The sequence below is a fragment of the Fukomys damarensis genome, unplaced genomic scaffold (assembly GCF_012274545.1).
Source record: "Fukomys damarensis isolate Sample0158 unplaced genomic scaffold, DMR_v1.0_HiC HiC_scaffold_5, whole genome shotgun sequence".
Lineage (NCBI taxonomy): Eukaryota > Metazoa > Chordata > Mammalia > Rodentia > Bathyergidae > Fukomys > Fukomys damarensis.
In genome coordinates this window covers 60,958,216-60,980,442 of record NW_022900917.1, presented here as the reverse complement: position 1 = coordinate 60,980,442, position 22,227 = coordinate 60,958,216, and the positions used below count along the sequence as shown (strand labels likewise).

Here is a 22,227-nt window from a genome sequence, read left to right as displayed (position 1 = left end):
GAAATTATTTCTGATTTGAATTCTTCTAGAGCCTGATTGATCTGTTTTGTTACCTCCTGTGCTATGGGTCCAGCATGTCCTGTTGGTTCACTATCAGACTTTTCATCCTCATTTGTCCTACTATTTGCCATTGGTGAACTGGAAATCTGTTTTTGTGTCTTGCTTAAGTATTTTCTCATTTTTATTTTTATTGTTGGGTTGTCCTTCTTTAATTTCTGGGTATTACTTAAATCTTCCTAATATAGTTGCATTTTAGCTTTTGAGTTTCTAATGACTCATAGACATCCTCATTTTCATAATATCAGAGAAAACAACTCTTTAAATCAATCACAACCCTTTATCCCAATTGATACATTCAGCAGCCCAATAGGATCAGGCACAGCTTGCAAACTGACCACTTGTGATAGTCATTAATGTATTACCTTTAACTCATGTGATTTAAATTAATTTCAAGAAGCAGCCCATAATATGTTTGCAGTGAATATGCTTTTCAATATAGCATCTTTATCATTTAGGATGGGGGGGTTAGACTTAGAATGAGAGGATTAGATAAGTGAAAGAATTGGAGCAGGTTTGAAGTGAATCCAGAGGATGTAGAATTACCTTACTATCTTTACAAAGCTATTAACTTCAGGGGGGATAGAGAGAGTGCAGGAATAAGGACAAGAATATATCCCCTTAACAATAACAGGCACTTGCCTTCCCTTGATGGTAGAGAGCCATGAGTGAGGTAAAATGACTGGAGAAAGGAACATAAAGAGAAACCTCTCCTAAAAAGAAAAAAATAATGAAAGAAGAAGTCTGAGTTAGGGCAGGAGCCAGAATAAAAAGGGAGATGAGGGATAATATGATGGAGCAAGAGCCTGAGTTGGAGAGGGAGGACAGAAAAAAGAAAGAAATTTTAGGGTGGAATGAGGAAAAGAAAAGAGAGAGAGAGAGAGAGAGAAAAAAAGAATTTGAAGGGCCTCTTTCAGACTGTCTCTGTTCTCAAATTATACCACATGTACAGCCATATGCAGAACCGGATCCCCTGGTCTCAGCTAGCCAATGGCAGTTCCCCACAACTGAGACTGAACACAGTCCACAAGGCCTAACCTAAGTTTCCCTACCCTCAGGGTTGAACTCTACTCAGTTCTATTACAGGTTTCCCCTGCCCTTTCTTTAAAGATGTTCAAAGTTGGGAGCTCAGAAAACTACCCTTCATGAGAATCTATGCCTCTGCAGAGTTGGTCTAAGGACTGGCCCAATCAGGAGGTTTGAGAATGGGTGGGGGGAGGTCATGGGGGTGTTTCAAGAGTGCCCGCATGGCTACCTTCCTTACTGGGTCTGTTGTCGCGCAGTCCGGGAGCTCGCACACCAGCCGGGTGATCTCAGGCAGGCAGGCAGCTGAAGAGATCCCCTCCGGGGTCTTTGGGTCCTTGCTGGGTCTGTTGTTGCACAGTCCGGGAGATCGTGCACCCACTGGGTGATCTCAGGCCAATATTTCTTAAATCATGAAATATTTCTCACAGAGGATGTTTGCATTTTTGTCTGTTGTAGCTTTGTCATAGCTGCATTATCCTCTGGGTGATATCCTCCATGTACAGTTGTCTGAGTGTGACAGGTCCTGAGAGCTGTGTTTGCTTATACTATTTAATTAATTGTGGTTAACTTACACCTATATGCTGGCATGAAAGTCTCAGTTCAATTTCTTATAATGTTATTTATCATATTAACATGTTTATTATATATAAAATCTAATATAATACATTTAGCTTATAGTAAATATTATACGTAATAATTATTTTAAAAGGCAGTCATCTCAATATCTGAGAGGATTGGTTTAAAAAATGTCCACAGATACTAAAATGATTGGGTGTTCAGCCTCCACAGTGTACTAGCTTCATATTAACTGTACACATCTTCCTATAATCTTTGGTTTTTTTTTCTGTGGTGCTGGGGATCAGACTCAGGGCCTCATGCAGGTGCTGTACTACTGAGCTACATGCTGTGTCCCCTTTATACTTAAATTCATGTCTAGGTTGCTTATAATAGCTAACACCATTTACAAGGTAAATTTTATGTAAATAGTTGCTATACTGCATTGTTTAGAGAAGAGGTCCCCACAGTCTGGGTTACAGACTGGTTCCAGTCTGTGGCCTCTTAGGAAACAGGCCTCAAAGCAGGAGGTGAGCACCCAGGGAGCTAGTGAAGCTTCTGTGTTTACAGCCATTCTCTATTGCTCATATTGCCACTGGAGCTCTGCCTCTTGTCAAATCAGCAACTGCACAGATTCTTATAGGAGCATAAGTCCTACTGTGAATTTCACAGTTGAGGGACCTAGGTTGCATGCTTCTTATGATAATCTTATGTCTGATGATGTGAGGTGGAGCTGAAGCAGTGATGCTAGCACTGGGGAATGTAATTATTATGTACCAGAAACTTATAGTAATGAAAAAAGAAAATTTAAAAATTCTTCTCTTTCAGGCCATGAAAAAATTGTCTTCCATGAAACCAAATCCTGGTACCCAAAAGGTTGGGTTAGAGAATAATGGGTTAGAGAATAATGTCAAGAAAACGTCTATGTATATTTACTACAGATATGATTTCAAAATATGCTCAATTTGTAGTGGATTGAAACTGAGGAATAGAATGGAGTTGACTGTATATTCTATTGTGTATTCTATATAAGAATGTATATGTAATGTGTACATTAATGTATTTTTCAGGAAATGAATTTGGAATGACATTTATTAATTTTTTTTATTTAAAGAAAGAAGGTTTACTGTAGCTCACAATTTGTAGAGGTTTGAGTTCATAGTTGGCTGGCTTCTAGGCAGGATGGCATGGCAGAGGGACATCACAGAGAAGAAACAATTCATGGTATACCATGCAGGAGAAAGTAAAGCAGCAAGCAGCAGCAGCAGAAGCAGCGACTGTAATTCATTAAGTCTTATATTTACATAAGTCACCAGTCTCTTGTTCTGGTTTGTCTAAACCTTTACAAGCTTACATAAGTGCTTTTAAGGTGATTACTGTGAATAAATTTTTGCTTCTGAAATCATTTTAGAGCCAATGGCAGGTACTAATGTTAATCAGGATGCCCATATCTCCAGATCCTCATTCCAGGGTCCAAAGGCTGAGCATTTGAGATACGATGGTCACAATCTCAGACTGAGGACCTTACCTCATTCTTTGACTGTATCCTGACAAAGCTGGAGGAATCAGAGCAGAAGCAAGCCTCAGGGGACAGGGCTGTTTCAGTGATCCTGACCTTAGAAATCTGGAAGCCCTATTTAGGAATCAATCTAACAAAAGAAGAAAAAAACCTCTACGCTGAAAATTACAGCACTCTGAAAAAAGAGATCAAAGAGGATATAAGAAAATGGAAAGATGTCCCCTGCTCCTGGGTAGGAAGAATCAACATAGTGAAAATGGCCATACTACCAAAACTGCTGTACAGATTCAATGCAATGCCAATTGAAATTCCAACACTATATTTCACAGAACTAGAGAAAAGAATCCAAAAATTCATTTGGAACCAGAAGAGACCTAGAATAGCAAAAGCCATCCTGGGCAACAGAGACATGACAGCAGGTATAACAATTCCCAAGTCCAAACTATACTACAAAGCCACTGTGATAAAAACAGCATGATATTGGCAAAGAAATATACCTGAGGATCAGTGGAACAGGATGGAAGACACAAAAACTCAACTCCAGATGTACTCAGCTATCTCATCTTCGACAAAGGAGCTGACCATCCCCACTGGAGGAAAGATAGTTTCTTTAATAAATGGTGTTGGAAAAACTGGGTCTCAATCTGCCAAAAGATTAAAACTAGACCCTTATCTTTCACCATGCACTAAACTAAAATCCAAGTGGATTAAAGATCTAAACATTAAAACAGAAGCACTAAACTCGCTGGAAGGTAAGTTAGGCAGAACTGTTGAAGACATTGGAATAGGAAAAGATTTTATGAACAAATCCTCAGTAGCATGGGAACTAGCAGAAAGAACCAACAACTGGGATCTCATCTTATTAAAAATCTTCTGCACTACAAAAGAAACCATCAACAGAACTAAGAGACAATCTACAATGTTGGAAAAAAATTTTACCAGCTGCTCCTCAGACAAAGGACTCTTATCTAGAATATATAAAGAACTCAAAACAATCAGCACCCCCAAATATAAAGACCCACTTCAAAAATGAGCATCTGAAATGAACAGACATTTCTCAGACAAAGAAATAAAACTAGCAAGTAAATATATGAAAAAATGTTCCACAGCACTGGTCATTCGAGAGATGCAGATGAAAACAACACTGAGATTCCAGCTCACCCCACAAAGAACGGCTGCTATCAAGAAATCAACCAATAGCAAATGTTGGTGGGGTTGTGGGGAAAACGGAACCCTTTTCCATTGTTGGTGGGAGTGCAGACTGGCGCAACCACTATGAAAATCAATATGGAGGTACTTCAAAGAGCTGGGACTAGAGGCTCCATTTGACCCAGCCATCCCTCTGCTGGGTATCTTTCCAAAAGAATTAAAAGAATCATAGCACAGTGATATATGCACATCCATGTTTATAGCGGCACAGTTTGTAATAGCTAAAACTTGGAAACAGCCCATTTGCCCATCCATTGGAAACTGGATAAATAAGTTGTGGTTTTTCTATAAAATGGAATACTACTCAGCCACAAAGAATGAGAAATTAGATTCATTCATAGGAAAATGGATATATATTGAGGATGTACTCTTAAGTGAAATAAATAAGTCACACGTGTAAATAGAGAATAGTTTCTCTGATGTGAAAAACTATAATAGTACATAAGATCCTAATGAGATAATTGACCATGTGAAATACGAAGAAAAGAGCTAAAGGTGTAGGGAAAGTGGGAAGGTTAGGGGAAAGGTAATAAAGCAAAGAGAAAAATATGAGAAGATGAAAAAATGGAAATAAAGTATCTGTAAATGGGGAGGAGAGGAGGAGGTGAAGGGAGGGCAGGGACAAGGGCAAAAAATGAGAACCAAGACCTGATACGTATAGGTATAAGATCCCAATAATGAATGTAAATGTACTGTGTACTTAAAATGTACCAATAAACTCAATAAAAAAAAATCTGGAAGCCCTGAGCAGTGCCAAAAAGCCCACCTACCTCAATTAAATGCTGAGATCTAGAAGCAAGAAGAGGAGTAGTGGGACAGTGGCAGTGAGGGGGCTCCATATAAGAGAGGATGATCAGGAGCTGACACTTACTGGGAGTCACTAAACTTCTTTCCTGTACCCAGGTACTCTGTCAGAGCTAGAGGAAGTGCACGTGGGTGGTAAATGAGCAGGACATTGCCCTCAGCTTGTACTTCTTGGGGAGAACATATAGAATTGCAGAAGAATCTGCTGGAGAAAATCTGTGCACAAGCCATAGTAGGATTACCAGCTTTCTAATCTGTTAGATTCTTGTGTTTGTTTCAAATTATATAGTCTTTAAAAGATGACTTCTATCCAAGGATATAAGGGGATGAAGGCAATTAATATACTTTAATCAAATGTCTGATATCTGGGAGATGATTTTCAGGCTAGGATTTCACATTGGCTTTGGGGGTGTCTGATTTTGTCAATTCCAGTATACTGAAGTTTTGAACTACACAGGCATATTCATGTCCTCAAGGAAGAACATTTATGCCTCATTAATATTAACTCACTGAAAAATGTCTGAATCTTCAAGGAAGGCTTTTGCGAGTGGAGGGGGGCCTTGGTTTTTCCCACCATCAAATGGGAAAGTAGTGCAGTGTGACCTTGAAGGGAATTGTGGCGATTCTAGGTGGCACAGGGTAGGCTCTATGGGGTTAGGGTGGTATGAGGACATACCAGAGGCACATTAGGCTGACTGAAGCTTGCTTTGTTTACACCTTCTGAGCAATTAGTGATTTTGAGACCATCTGTCTGCGTGGCTTCCTCAAGGGGAAAGATTGTCACCACTGTGGCCAAAGCTAAGGTCTGGATCCGACACCTGCCTGTGTGGTTATGAGGAGCCCAGCTACAGAGAAAGTGACAGGCCCTGGGTCCCATCAGCACTGCTGTCCGGGTCCTCTGCACTACATGGCCAGGGAAGACTGGGATCCACAAGGTCTCAGGACCCATAGCTGTCCCTATAGGGGAAGATGGCAAGCTTACCGGGGCATGGCCTGGCATGTGTTCTGGGCAAATTGTGAGGAGGCCTCCTGAGGCTTCTGTCTAGTGGTAACTCTGCTCTCTGGAGATGCATCATCAACAGCCTGGGAAAGCTGAGAGCTCAGCCCCTGGCCCAGGAGGCAGGAGGCTGCCAGATGTAGGGTTTCTGCAGCCCTGCAGGCAGGGGCTTCCAACTTGAGCTCTTCCTTCCACATACGCCTTGTGGCTTCAAATTCCTTTCATGAGAAGAATTCTTTCAGAAGGGTCAAGTTGCAAGTCTTCCTCCTTCTTCTGGCAATTTGTGAGAATTTATCATTGGCTTCTGGCTACCTTAGAGCTTTTGAGCGTCAATGGAAGTTATTCAACGTTAAAATTGTAAAAGATAACGAATTGTGTTTTAGGAAATTTGTGAATTCTAAAGACAAAGAATCTTTTAGAGATTTTTGTGGTTGTGTGATCTGGGCTAGTTACTATCAACTTTTTTTTTCTTTTTTAAACTTCAAACCACATTTCCTAAAAGGGAGTAATTGCAGTAGAAGATTGCTCAGGTCTATTCCAATCTCATGTTACGATTGCCCATTTTCATGATTAGAACAACAGTGCATGTGTTATGGGCCCTGGAGTAACACGGACCCCCCCAATCACATTCAAATATAATGACCAATATCACATACTTTCTTGAAATCAGAACTGATAAGAGGCAGGTGCTCACAAGGATGAGCAGAAAAGAAGTATTTAAAGTGTCAGAAATAAACTGTGGGGACCAGCCTGACTCTGAATCTCAGTTCTGTTGCTTACCCTTTGTGTGACCTTGGACATGTTGCTTGACCTCTGTGCCTCAGTTTTCTAATCTGTGACATGGAGGGGGGCTTCCAAAGGATTATAGGGAGACTTACAATAGCCATAAGGCCCAAGGAGAGAGCTACTTTAGGGATAACTGCCTTTATTAATGATAGTTTTTGGTTAGACATGCCCTGGCTAGCTATAGTTTGGAATAGGTCTTCTCTTAATTCAAGATCAGTTCTGAGTCTGGGAGTAAAAAGAAGTGGAGGGAAGAAGAGACATTTTCCTTTTGGCCTCAACAATTTGGTAAACAAGAAGTGCTGTCCACATTGTATGGATCCTCAGATGATGGAACTCCCTAAGCAGAAAAAAAAAGTGACTACTATAATACTTTGAAAAAGTAGCTTTTTTTTTCTGGCTCTGGAATTTTCATGGTTTTTGAAAATGGCACTGATTAAAGACAAAGAAACAAACCAAAAATCCCATAACCAAAAAATGGCATATTTTGTATTTTCAGGTTCTTAGTGATTTCTGCGGGTTTTTTTTTCTTAAGGTTTAAAAAATGTTCTGATTTAGAATGATCTCATTAAGCGTCATAGTGCCAAATGCTTCTGTGATAATTCATTCACTGAGCTGAGTGCAGCTTTAACAGTGTAACACAGTGTATACAATTGTCAGATGGTCTTTCCATGGTTTTGTCACTTGAAGACCACATCGATTTGTGGAAGGGTGCTATAGCAATCCCTTGCCATGCCATCCCCTCTTCATGCCACTGCTCATTGGGTCCCGAGCCCTCCCTGGCCAGCACTATCTCCCCCTCACCTGCTTCTTACAACCCAGCTGGTGAGCCCAAGGGTCTGTGGCATCACCTCCTCTATGGCTCAGGAAGTCTGTTTTGGGGCACAGAAAGGTGGAATAAATGTAGGCTGTTGTTTCTTTTGCTTTCTGTTTTTCCTCTAGATTACGATCTGTGGGTAAATCCTTTGCAAATGTACAAAGTAATTTGGATGTAAAGTTATGTAGCCTAAAGGTCATATACAATAGAGCCATTAAAAAAGAGATAAAGCAATAAACAAAATATGGAAGGAGAATGAATCAAGCTCTGGAGATACTTGCTGTTCTTGGTCTTAACTTAGCTTTGAATTAAGAGAAGACCTATTCCAAACTACAGCTAGGTCAGGGCATGTCCAGTAACAAAGACAGATAGATATAAAAATTAAATAAAATGCCATGAACTACAGAATTTCCCTTATATCATGAATAAAAGTAAATCAATTTGAAACTTAAGAGTGTGGCTCTCACCTCTGAGGGGATGGACCACATGCATCTTTATATAAGGGATGTGGACCACTGACCTGGTCGCAAAAGTCCACTGTCATAAAAGTCAAAATGTCACAAAAGTTTCTGGGACTTTGTTCTTCATATGCCAATTTCTCCTTTTTGTATTTGGCCTGTCACCTTGAAAAGAGTAAATTTAATCCAGGGCCACTTACTCTCTGAGGTAAGATGATTCAAAAGTGAAGCGTAGATGAGAACTCTGTCCAGTCACCCTTGCAGACATTATACAAGGCAGTGCTGTGGTCCTCATGAGCTGTGACACTACTATCCTGCTTTCCAGGTCCTCTTAGTGCTGTCTTTGGTCCATCCCATTGCATCCACTTCAGGGGGGCTCGAAGGCAGACTGGAGGAAATAAGAGGTGAATGTTACGGTGTGGAGATAGGAAGGGGTCACCTGCAGGTTCTCATAAATGTTTTGGTCTTTATTTGAAGAGCAATGGGAAGCCATTGAAGAATTTACTTTTATGTAATTTTGTTGATTTTGCTGTTATGTTGTTCTTAGTGTGGGAGACAGGCCAAATTTCAATCTTGAAAGTATCACTGTATATGTGGAGGTGGCAGGGTACATGTGGGAGTCAACATGGCAGGTCAGGGGGCAGATGGACAGGACGGCACTAGGTGGTGGGTAGCAGTGGGAGTGGAAAGAAGCAGATGGATTCTTGGAAAATTAGGTAGTGAGGGTCAGGACGTGCCCAGCACAACTCCTAGATTCTAGAATGCAGCATTAGAATGCCCACATGAGGCTGTGGAGGGAGGATGGTGAGTTTTGGTCTTGGCTGTGCTCCTGAGTCCGCGGAGGAGCTGTGTAGTGTAGTTTCTTGCACACATCCAGATTTGGATGGGATGTCTGGGATGGGAGATTTAAACAGGAAGCTGTCAGCATACTCATGGCCAATGAAAGGACAGTCTGTGGTGAGAGAGGCCAGTGGCCGTGAATGGGGAAGAGAGATGTCCAGAGAGCCAGTGACTGCAAGGGGATGTTAGCAGGAGGCACGCAGAGGGCTGGAGAGAATCTGGAGTTTGGGGAAGAGGGGCTTCAACAAGAGGGGAAGAGTTACTGCATGTTGGCCAGGCACCAGGAGGAATTAGGAGTACATAGGGTGAGAGGTCAGAGATGCTGCCGTGAGAGTTTCTGTGGTAGAGAAGGCAGGCAGCAGCTGAACTGGAGTGCTGGAGAGGACATGGGCACGAGAAAATGAGCAGCTGTAAGAGAAAGTAAAAGATGGATAATAGGAAAGAGGGAGATGGATCTTTGAGAAAGGAAAGAGACCGAGATGTGGAAGGAGGGGGAAGAGATAGGGAGGGGAATGGGGTGAAAAGAAATGAATATGTGTCATGTACATGTATCAGCTCCCCTTGAAGATTGTAATCATCATGTACTGCAAATACGTACTCATAAAATAAAAATTGAAAAGCAAAGCAAAACAAAACAGAAGAAACCATGAAAGAGAAAAATGGGATGGAGCCAGAGAGTTTAGGAGAATTCAGGCAGATTGTTAAGTGTGATGGTGGGAGGAGGGAAAGAGTTACATGCCAGAGCTCACACTGCTTCAAATATTTTCTGAATCATTAACTGGAAAGAGGAACTGTGTGTGCAGCAAAAGGAGGGGAATCCTGATGAGTGCTGCTGTTTCCAGTGAGCTTGTGGGGCAACTTTGGATGACTTACCATGTACTTTAAAGCTTCAGTGTTCCTGAAAATATTTCTGTGGGGCTGATAAATAGTGGCTACCTGGTAGAACAGGAATGGGACTTTGAGGGGACAAGACTCAGGAAGTCAGAGCAGAGGAGACCTGAGTAGTCTGGGGTGCCTGGCATCTCCCAGCCAGGTAGGTGTAATACACACTGTCCTCTGCAATGTAGTTGAACCCATTCCCCCTAGTGTAAAATTAGCACCTAGTCTCTGCCCTCAAAGGTGTCCAGCACTGTCTGCTTCATCACTTGGACAGCACATTCGGTGATGTACTCATACCTCAGAGCACACATCCTGTTTCTGTCTTTGCACATACCCTGAGCCATAATGGAGACAGTGTTAGCTCTTTCACCCTTTTCCTTTCCCTCTCTCCAAATAATCCCCAGAAGGGCAACCCATCAAAATACACCTCAGTGCTGGACCCAGCCTGGGCCCAGGCAGCCAGCAGCCCAGCAGTGCCAGCTCTGGACAACGAGTTCTGCCTCTGAAGAGGGGAGAAGAACCAGCCCAGAAATGTAGGCGTGAGAAGAGTGTGTGCCTGGGAAAAGGATAAAGTGTGAAGTGCCTGTCTGCCAAACACCCCACTTAGCTATGTTTTCCAGGGTGAGTGCCCACTGGAGATGAGACGAGAAAGCACTCAAAGTGCTCCTATGTTCAAGCACCATGAAGGCTCACTTTCTCAAGAAACCTGTGATTTGTGAGAATTTAGACTTCAGTATGTAACTGCATTGTTGTGCTTCCAAATGTAGTGGGTTTATTTTCTCTCCCCATAACAGAAAGCATTCTGTATTTCCCCAGGATTTGACTGTCAGAGCCAGGCAGATGGACATTGTATTTAGAATAATCAAGAAATGTACCTTGAGGGTGTGGCTATGGGGATGATCCTCCCCTAGACCCTCCTTGTTAATTGCTCTTCTCCATCATTCTTTCACTAATCAAACATATATAAGGGATAAGTAAAACATACACCCTCTGTGGACTCATTAATGCCCACAGCCTGACAGTGTTACCTGGTGCACGAAACGGGTTCTTGGGTGTCAGGTTCTGGGCACATGAGTAAACATCTCTGCTTCAATGAGATAAGGTCCAAGAGTCAATAAAGTCCACTGCTGATTTTGGGCCTAGAAAATGAAGAGGGGAGTGTCTTGGTTACTTTCCTTGTGCTGAGACAAAATACCTGACACCCAAAGTTGAAGGGGGAAAGGTTTATTTCAGCTCACAGTAGGCAGAAGTTTCAGTCCATAGTCAGCTGGCTCCAAAGCAGGGAAGAACAGCAGCAAGGCATCACAGAAGAGAAACAGTCCATGGTGTGGTAAGCAAAAGGAAGTGAGAAGCAAGTAGTGAAGCAGCCACAGCAAGCTTCCCTTTCCCTTTTATTTCATCCAGATGAGCTTTTTAGGTGGTGCTACCCACACCCTTTATCCACACCCAGAACTATTCTAAACCAATCTGTGAACCAATTTAGTTATCACACCCTTAATCCACATTCATATATCCTAGATCCTACCACTTCCTAAAAGCCCCACCTATGACCACACAGGCTTTCGGGGGCAGTCATCTAGATACAAGCTACAACAAGGACTAAACTGAAGGAGCAGGTCAGAACAGAGAGATTTTATCCATGGGTATTATCAGAAGGGGTGGAGTCATAAACATATGAACCTGATTTTGATTCTCAACATATGGATATTGTTGATTTTGGGCACTCACTCGTGCTGCTGCCATTGTGAATGTCCAATGTGGTGTATATTACATTTGGCTTGACTACCTCACCTTGTCTCTTGCTGTGTCCTTCCAGGAGTAACAATCTCTGCTTCTGGAGCCGAGTGCTGCAGGTACACCAGCAACAGCCATGGAGGTCACCAAAGCCAGTATTTATGAGGATCTAATCAATGGACAGGCATGTGCAGTGGCAGCCACCTTTGGCAGTTATGATACTGAAGGCCAAAACAGGACAGGTGTGGCAGCACTCTCTTGAGACGCTGGGTAGTGGCAGTGAGCTATGCTTCCCAGTCACCCATCTGATCATGAGGGCGAACAGCTGAAATTCTAGTGTCCTGTGTATGTAAGATGTGTCTGTGAGTCCTAAGCAACCACCAAGAAAATAATTCAAAAGTCATTAAAAGAATAAAATGTTATATTATTTTTTTTCTCTCATTGAGTTTATTGATACATTTAAGGTATACAGTACAGTAACTTTCATCATTGGGATCTTGCACCTTTACATGACAGGTCTTCGTTCTCATAAAATGTTATATTAGAAACTATTCATTTAAGCAGCAAAGGAATAATATAGAAAGAGAAAGACAACAAGAGACAAATAGCCATCAAAATATAAAATGGCAGATATAAATTCAAGTGTATTCATAATTACATGAAGCATAAATGGATTAAACAATCCAATCAATTAAACAATTCAAAAAACAGAGCTTCTCATAGTGAATAAATACATAAGATCTAATTATATGCTCTACATAGGAAACACAATTTGGATTCAAATATTCAGATAAATTGAAAGTAAAATGATGGTAAATATATTTCATTGCAAACAATAACATGAGGAAGTTGGAGTCATTATAATAATAGCAGACAAAATAGACTTTAAAATAAACAAGCAATAAAAAGCTGTTGCTAGAGATAGAGGGGCATTTTGTACTAATAAAAGGGTCAAATAACTAACTAAAAAGATATAACAATTATAATTGCAAATAAACCTGAAAAGCCTGGGAGACCTCAGGAAGATGAATAGGAGACATCCCCCATCTAACACTGATTTTTAACAAGCATCTATAGAAGACAATATCTTATAGAAGTGGAAGAACAGCTGAGAGGCTTCAGCCTTACAGGGGAGCAAAAAAACAAGAATGGATGCATTGAAGAGGGTAAGAAGAGCAGTTTTACTTTACCTGTGTCACCTTCTCCCAGGCAGCACAGCTCAGGGTCAAGAGAGACACATTCATCTTGAGATTCCTCCCAGGAAAAAAGGTGAGAGCAAACTAAGGGCCTGGTTCTCTAGCTGCTGTGGTTTGAATGTTTGTGTCCCTAAAACTCATGTGAGAGTTACTCTCCAGTGGGATGCAATATGAAGATGTTAAGAGATGGTGCCTTTGGGAAGTGAGGTAGGTCATGAGGGTGAAGCTTGCATGCCTGCGACTGCAGCTAATAGTGGTTCCCAAAAACATAATCTTGAATGCCATAATACTGAATGTCAAAATCCCAAAAGATCAGATTTCCTAAAGTCTAAAATCCCCTCAAAGCACAATCTCAAAAGATTAAAATCCCAAATGGTGAAATCTTTAAAGCCTCAGCCTCCCAAATTGCAATCCCTGTGGTAGACTGTGGGAGGGAAGAGCTGTGTGAAAGGCGTAGAGAGATGAATTCTGGGGAAAGGATTGGCCGTATGATTCAGCAATGATGAATATTGACTTTGTGTGTAAGCACTGTGCATGTATGTCAGACATTAAAGCTTGATAAATGAAGATATATCCTTTTCTCTATGTATTTGTGAAAGAAAATTTCTTGAGATCTTGGCTCATATGTGGTGACTGCAGTTACAAAGCTGGGTACATACAATTACTAACCAAAGGAATCTGCATAATACGTTTTTACTTTTTACCTGTTTTTTTTGGGGGGGGTACCAGGGATTGAACTCTGGACCTTACACTTGTGATGCAGGTGGCATTTTACCTATTTCTTTATGCACATGCTTCATCTGTTCATAACTTACACCTGTGCAGCTATTGTTAGCATACCTGAGTGTTTATGAGAGAAAAATACGTATATTCCTTATTTTATTGTGTAAAGTGGCCAATGAAGTATTATGTTGTGCTTTTATATTTCTCAAATCTCCTTTTTAAAAAAATGTAAATAGGTGTCTTTTAAAAAACTTTATTATTAGCCTGGTATGGTGGCACATGCCTGTAATCCCAGCACCAAGGAGGCTGAGGCAGGAGGACTGCTGTGAGTTTGAGGCCAGCCTTGGCTACATAATGAGTTTAAGGCTAGCCTGAACTACATAGCATGACCTTGTCTCAAACAGACAAAGCCCCCAAATTTATTATTATTACTATTGTTATTTTTTTTGTGGTACTGGGGATTGAACATAGGGCCTTCTCACTGAACTATAGCCCCAGCCCTTTTTTATTTTTCATTTTGAAACAAGGTCTTGCTAAGACACTCATTTTCCCAGGCTGGTCTTGGACTTGAGATCTCCCTGCCTCAGCTTTCCCAGAATGACATTTGGAGCTATGGCTGTCAGGATTATGTCTTTTGGGAAGATGTCTCTTGGGATTATGGCCAAACCAATAAAAATAAATATCAACACAAAAATCTGTATGTGATTGATTTATCATACTCTTCGCAGCATCTTTATATGTAACTGCCAAAAACTGAGAACAATGAAAATGCTCCTAACAGATGATTAAATAAACTGATTTATCCATACCATGGAATACAATTCAGTAATAAAAAGGAATTAACTAACAATCCATGCAATATTCTGCATCGTTCTCCAGAGAATTATACTGAATGAAAATAGCCAATATCAAAAGTTAACATGCTCTATAATTTTGTTTATGTAACATTCTCAAATGACAAAATTATAGAGATAGAAAATAGATTAGTGGCTGCCAGGGGTTGGAGTGGTGGGGGAGGGGTAGGCATGATTATAAAGGGGCAGCACAAAGAAGATCTTTGTGGAGATGGAATGACTGTGATTCTTGATTGAGGTAGTGGTTACATGAATCTACGTATTAGATAAAATAGCACAAAACTAGCATACACGTTGTACCAATGTCAATTTTCTGGTTTTGATTTTTTTGTTATTATTATGTAAGATGCAACCACAGGGCATAACTGGGCAAGGGTACAGGGACCTCTCTGTGCTATCTTTGCAACTTTCTGTAAATCTATCATTTGTTTGCATAAAAAGGCTTTTGTGAAGTATAGTTGGCAGCCTATAAGGCAACCCCCATGATCCCCCTCCTGTTTTCATGCCCTTAGGTAATCCCCTTCCCAGGAGCTAGGTCCAGTTTAGTGACTCACTTAAATGAGTAGAATTCAGCCGAAATGACACGGGGTTACAGAGCCTGCAGCCTTCTTTTGAGGCCACACCTTCATCCCTCTTTTCTTCCCCTGGGGGAGGCAGAGTCTCAGGCAGCAAAACTGGGAGACATCTCCAGCCAAAATCCAAAGAGGGCAACAGCCAAGAGGGTCTAGCTTTGAGAATCAAGTCCAACTAATCCCAAGGTGTCTGCAGCCCCAGCAACACACTGTGAGTTCTGCCAGCCAGGGCATTCAGAGACACTGTTTCCTAACACCCATAAAGTAGACAATGCAAATTGGTTGTTCTTAGCTGCTGAAATACATGAACAAATCAAAACGACAATAAGAAGGGCTGTGAACTAGAAATATGTGAGATATACTTGGGTAGTAGAGAGTGGGTATGCCAGTCCCATGGACTTTATCTTTGCAGGAAAGTGGTAGGAAGTGAGATGTGGTGTATACATTAACGACTGGCTCAGAGGACCTCTGTCCTCGTTACTTTCCCCTGACTAAAACAAAATACCCTACACTCACAGTTTAAAGGTTTATTTTGGCTGGCTGTTTCAGAGGCCACAGTCCATGCGACTGTGAGTGAGGCTGTAAGCTGGCTGCAAGGTGGAGGAAAGCCGCTCACCTTAGGTGGCCAAGAGCCAAAGAGACAGAAGGAGCAAAGAGAAGGGAGGAGATGGACCTTTCCAGTGATGGCCTCTTCAGACTAGGCCCCACCTTCTGACAGCACATTCAGTTATGGCCCCCATGATCCAATCACCTTGCAAAAGCCCCCCGCATGTGCTCATGATGATCTGGGGGCAGGGCAACATCCTGGATCTAAACCATAACAGCTGCAAACTCAAAGCAGAGAAGTCAAGACTCCACTGGAGAGCAGTGGTGCTACTGTCCCTGAGTAGCAATGTGAAGAAAATGCTCTCTTTAAGAAACTGCGGCTTGGAGGGGATGTGGGCCAGATTGGAGTGGGGGGAATCTTGGCTTGAGTAGTTCACTGCCTCAGTGGTCAAGGAGAGGTGAGAGGGCAGCACTGGAAAAAAAAAAAAAAGGAGAAGACTAAACACAGAACGCTAAGGACACACACAACAGGTCCAGGCTATCAAAGTGACACAGACACTACTATTACTCTTGAAGTTGTTAATAAAACAAGGGTGCCTCATGTACAACTCAGCTGCTTACCTTGGAAGAAAATGTACAGTTAATTTCCCACTTCCTACTATGGTTATTCATGTTGGCCCTGCTGACATCCTGTGTGAGGACACAGCGCAGCAAAGCCGGCCTTCTGGAGATCCTGCAAGTGTCTACGTCTCAAGGATTCCTGGGTTCTGAGTGGGCCACCCTACTCCTCAGCACCCATCTCTTCTACTGATGAATCAGAATGGTTACTAGTACATGTTCTGAAGTTAGATGGAACTGTTTCTCATCCTGACCCAGGCTCTGTGACTGCACCCAAGTTACTCTGACAACCTCAGGTTAGTTTTCTTGACTGTGTAATAATAGAAGAGTCCTATCTCCTTAGGAGCCCTTGTGAGAGCTAAGAATGCTGCACACAGCTTTGGGTGAGAACAGGCCCTCAAAACATGGGTGTTACTTGAATCATGAATCTCAGTAAAAGGTTACATTTTATTTCCTAAGAAAAAGTTTCATGGATGGTGAGGACAATGTGTGACTAGGTAGATATCAAGGAAAAGGCCTGAAAATTAGGGACTATGTTCTGTTTTCTGATTGGACAAGGATGAGTCTTCAGAGAGGTTTTTCCCTGTCCTTCCTAGAGAATAGTTCATGCTGACTTCTCAGAGATTGATAATGGGGACACTTCGGAAGTCCTTGGAGTGCCACATTTAAATGTGTATCATAGCTTTCAGTATCACTGTCTGAAGTATAATATGTCAGATTAAAAGGCTAATGGTCATTCCTGTCTCTGGAAGGAGAAAAGGGGCAATAAACCACTCATTAGTAAGATACTGGAGAATAGGTCTATTGCATTTATATTCTGGCAAAGTGTTAAATGAGGGTCTCCTGCCAGTTTTTGTTTATAAATAAAAAAGAGCTTTGCTCTGAAAGAGCCAATTATTTGTAAATCACCCCTTGTCTTCACAAAGTCTACAGGTTCAACTAAGAAATACCCATCCATCTGTTGGCTGAGCTTTATGCTCTGTTCCTTTGCTCAGTTTATAGTCAGAATGAATATTTAGATTTTTTTTGTAGTACTGGAGATTGATCCAAGTGTACACTAAGCCACATCCCAAGCCCTTTTTATTTTTATTTTTAATTTTGAGGCAGTATCTTGATAAGTTGCCCAGGCTAGGTTTGAACTTTTTTTTCTGTTGAGTTTATTGGCACATTTTAGGTATACAGTACAGTTACATTCATCATTGGGATCTTGTTCCTTTACATGACAGATCTTGGTTCTCATTTTTCCCCTTACCCCTGCCCTCCTTTCACCTGCTTCTCCCTTCCCTATATACAAAGACTTTGTTTCCATTTTCTCATTTTCTCATAGTTTTCTTTTCCCTTATTTCCTTTTCCCTACCCTTCCCACTTCCCTGTACCTTTAGCCCCTTTCTTCCTGTTTCACATTGTCAGTTATACAATTTGGATCTTATTCACACTTTTAGTTTTTCACACCAGAGAAACTATTCAGTATTTGCATATGTGTGTCTTATTTATTTCACTTAAGAGTAAGGCCTCAATATGCATAGGTTTGAACTTTTGCTTCTCCTGCCTCAGCCTCCCAAGTAGCTGAGATTACAGCTGTGCACCACCATGCCTGAATTTTTGATATTTTGTACATTGTATCGATTATTTGAGCATGCTCATTTGTATGATCAGTTGCTCAATAATGAGGAAATCTATCACAATTAATAATGTAGCTTTGTCAGAGATTTACTGAGTGATCTCTTTCTCTCTCTCTCTCTCTCTCTCTCTCTCTCTCTCCTCTCCATTTTGCTTACTACTTGAGTTAAAATTTAAAACACCAATTAGACATGGTTCAGGCTTTAAGAACTATACAGTCTTCTGAAAGGTAAGGTTTATGTATTGAGGCTATTCTAAGAAATGATAAACAATGAAGTGCCATTAAATGTAGAAAAGAAAGAACACATGCTATGACATTTCAGAGGCAGATAGATGATATTTCAGAATGGGACCAAGGAAAATTTCATAGAAGAGGGACCAGACTTGAGCTTGCTCTGAAAGCCAGGAAGGATCTGGACAGGAGGAAAGAGGTTAACTTGAGTGGAAGTGGGGAGGGGGCATGCGACACAGCAGGCTATGAGGATGAGAAAGAGAAGTGAGATTTTTGCTGCCAGTAGAAAGTTTGGATGTCGGATCCAGGACATTAGATTTTATTTGTCAAGCTATGAAGAACAACAGCAACTTTGTACCCACTGAAATGTTGGCTGTGGTATTATAGGACACTTGTGGCAGTGGGGATTGATGAATAGATGGTGCCTGTTTTAGAGTTCTCAGGACATCATCAGAAAGAACCACATACTGCTGGCTTACACTGGAGGTGGAAGGTCCAGTGTCAAGGTGCCAGCAAGGTTGGAAGCCAGTGAGGGTCCCCTTCGGGTTGCAGATGGCACCTTCTTTTGATGTACTCCCATGTTCTTTCCTTAGTGTGTACAATTAGGGTGAAAGGGAGAGTCTTAGATGCCTCTTCTTATGAGGACACTAACCTATCTGATCAGAAACCTACCCTTAGGACCTCAGTTAGCCTTGATTACTCCTTTTGTAGCCCTATCTCCAATTTCAGCCCCACTGGAGGTCATGAATTTTAGGAGACACAAGTGTGTAGTCTGTAAGAGGGACTGAGGCTAAACATGAGAAAGCCAGTTAAATGCAGTTGTGATGGTTTAAGAAGGAGTGAGATTGGGTGGGACGGTGGGAGGGAGATGGGGCTGGTCTGGTGAAGCAGGGTGGTGCTAGGGCAGAGGCCATCTCCTCCTGTGATGGCATTGATCCCTCTCCAGTCCTCCTCATACTTCTTCCATGGTGTGTCCCTCAGGACCGTGTATGTGAGAGGGTACCTGCGTGATGCATGCAGAGTCAGGGAGGTGGAAGGTGCTGTGTGTTTCACTCTGTTTTGAGAATGATGTGGAAGTGGTTCAGCATTCTTGCAGTTGCATAAAATGTTTTGTAATGCAGGTCTACCAAGAAGAAGGAGATTCTTTAGTGGGGGATAGCATTCACCTAAATGGAGTTGGAAATCAACTGCAAATGTTCATCTCTCAATGCTGACTTGGAGTGAGATTTTATGTATTTCACCTTTGAAAATGTCTTTGTACACTGCTTGTTACTGCCAAGTACTGTCATTAATCCACGAGCCTATGGTTTTTCACTGAAGACATTCCTCACTTGGAAGGCACTGATGGAATTCCATCAGACTCTTGAGAACAATATCACATCAGTTATCCAAGAAAATGCAGCCACCTTTTCTCTGCATATCTAGCTGTGGAAGTGGTGAGTCTCTTTACTTTTCTTTGTCTTTTTTAAAGGTAGCTTTTAGTTTTTAGCTAATTACAGAATCCCTGGAAGTTGCATGGAAATGTATGGGAAGACCCTGTGCATCCTCCACCAGCCTCCCCAGTGTTATCATCTTGTATGAACATAAGTTAGCACGAACCAGGAAGTTGACGTTGTTTGTACCCCTGGAGTGTATTCATCTTTCACTAGTTGTGTACTCACCTGTGCTCATGGTTTCATTTGTGGTCGCTGTGTCATTTTGTGCAATCACCACAGCAACCAAGATACATAAGTGAATCACTATCACTACTGCAAGATGCCAGTTTGGACCATGCCTGTGCTTCCATCTCTACCCATAATCCCTAGGAACTACTAACTAATTTTCCCTCTCTAGAATTATTTTATTTCACAAATATTACTCAAAAGGGACTTGTGAGGATACTTTTGAGATTGGCTCCCCTGCCCCCACACAGCATAATTTCCTTGATGCTCCATCTATGTTGTTATTTGGACCAGTAAGTTTACCTTTTTATTGCTGAGTAGTATTCCACTGTTTGGATGTACCACACAGTTTATTGAACTTTTATCCATTGAAAGGTATTTGGTATTTTTGAGATTTGGACTATAATAAATAAAGCTACTAAAATATTCATGCTCAAATTTCTGTGTGAAAAAAAGAGTTTTTTTTCCTAGAATAAATGTCCAAGTGTGTAATTATGGGCCACATAGTAAATTCACTTTTAAGTTTGAAAGAAACTGAAAAATATTTTCCAGAGTGACCATATCATTTTATATTCCAGAAGAAGTGTATAAGTGAACCAGTTTCTCTTATCCTTGACACATTTGAATTGGTATTATTCTTATTTTAGCTCTTCTAATAGGTGTGTAGTGATATTTCATTGTGGTTTTAGCGTGCATTTTCTAGCAGATAATGATGATGACAATCTTTTTTTGTGTACTATCTCAATAGCCTCTTGTCTCTTCCTTATGTTCTCCCCTTTCTCTACTTCCCCCATAATATTTATATAACTTTGAATAATGTGTAGATCTCATTTCTGCTTTGTTCCTTTTTCCCCCTAGTTAGAAACATAATTGTTTAAAATATTTTCTTCATATACATTGAATACCACATCAAATGTGGTCATAGATTTTACTTCAACCATAAAAATATGATTAAAGTAATTCATTAAATGATATTTCACTATATTTACTTCTATTTTTATTTTCATATTGCTCTCTTAAAATTCCCAGTCTTCTTTTGCAGTCATTGTCTTTCTGCTTGGATACTTTCTTTTAGTCCGTCTTTTAAGGTGGGTATGCTAGTAACAAGTTACCTTTGTGTTTTTTTTTTTTTTTGGTCTGAGAATTTCTTTATTTCTTCTTTATTTCTCAAGGATAGTTTATGTAGGTATAGAATTCACAGCTGACAGTACTTTTCTCTCAGCACTTGAACATTGTTATATCACTTTTCTGTGGCCTCTGACTTCAAATGAGAAATTTACTGTCATAAATAAATTGTAATGTTCGTGTCTCTCTGACTGCTTTTAAGATTGTTCCTTTTTAACTTTCATAAATTCAGTTGTGATGTGCCTTTCCAGAGGGGTTTTTTTTTTTTTTGGTTTTTATTATACTTAGGTTTTTCTCAATTTGTAAGTTTAGATATTTTATCAAATAACACCACATTTTTAATAACACTTTTATCACTGTCTGGTGATAACTGTCTGGAAAATTTTTAGTCCCATACTTCTTTGTCCTCTCCTTTGAGACGCTGATAATATGAATGTTAGATTTTTTGTTAGTATCTTAGAAATTCCTAGTACACTGTTGACTTTTAAAGTCTAGCTTTTCTCTGTTGTGCAGATCAAGTCTATTGTTTTCAAGTTTGCTTAACATGTCATGTCTTTGCCACTGTACTACTGAGTTCATCAAATGATTTTAAAATTTTGGTTGTTGTATTTTTTAATTCTACAATCTTCATTTGATTCTTTTTAAAAAATCATTTCTTTCCTGAGATTTTTTTAATTTTTCTATTTGTTTCAATAGAAGTGATGATTGAACAGTGAAGCATTTAAATTTTTATTTTAAATATCCCTTACCAATAATTCTAATTCCTGATTCATTTCATATTTGCACCAGTTAGTTGTCTTTCCTAACTGAAATTAAGGTTCTATTGGTTCTTGGCATGATTTCTTTTATTCTGTTGGGATATGTGCGTCCTATTTCAGCAAGAAGTCACCTTGTGTGGAGTGAGTGTTTAATTTTAGTCTACTTTTCTTGGCTCCAGTTCCATATTTTTTAGTTTTCAGAATAGTTGCAATGCTTTTCTGATTCAATTCATTCTTCCAGTCCTTCAGAAGCCTCTTTCAATTCTTCCTGGCAGTGCCTGGAAGGATGGAAAGCACCTCTGGTGACTGCCTGTGTTGCAGGCCTGCTTCTGTTACTGAGCAGCAGAAGCTCAGAAGCTGCTGCAGTGGGCTCTCCCACATATTTGGGTAGAGGGCAGGCAGTGGAGGATGCTCCCCATGCTGACCCTGCAGGGGGATCTGCCTAACTGCTGGCTTCCTGGTTATACAGTAGAAGTTGGGGCTTCCACCAGAATTCTGTTGGTCTTCTCCTTTCCCACTCATTTGACTAGAGGGCAGATTGGCAGAGATTTTTTTTTGTTTGTTTTGTCTTTTTTTTGAGACAGGGTTTCGCTACTTGGTTGAGACTGACCTGGAACTCACTATGTAGCCTAGGCTGGTCTCAA

General features: G+C 40.8%; 1 long non-coding RNA gene across 1 annotated transcript; it reads right to left on the bottom strand.

Moving 5' to 3' along the window:
• Window positions 1-7,754: 7,754 nt before the first annotated feature.
• On the bottom strand, window positions 7,755-16,427 carry LOC104866413. The gene is made up of 4 exons (XR_781450.1): window positions 16,191-16,427; window positions 10,973-11,083; window positions 8,426-8,613; window positions 7,755-7,822 (listed from the first exon to the last, which is right to left on the bottom strand). It is a non-coding gene; the product is annotated as an uncharacterized LOC104866413 (long non-coding RNA).
• Between the last annotated feature and the right edge of the window lie 5,800 nt (window positions 16,428-22,227).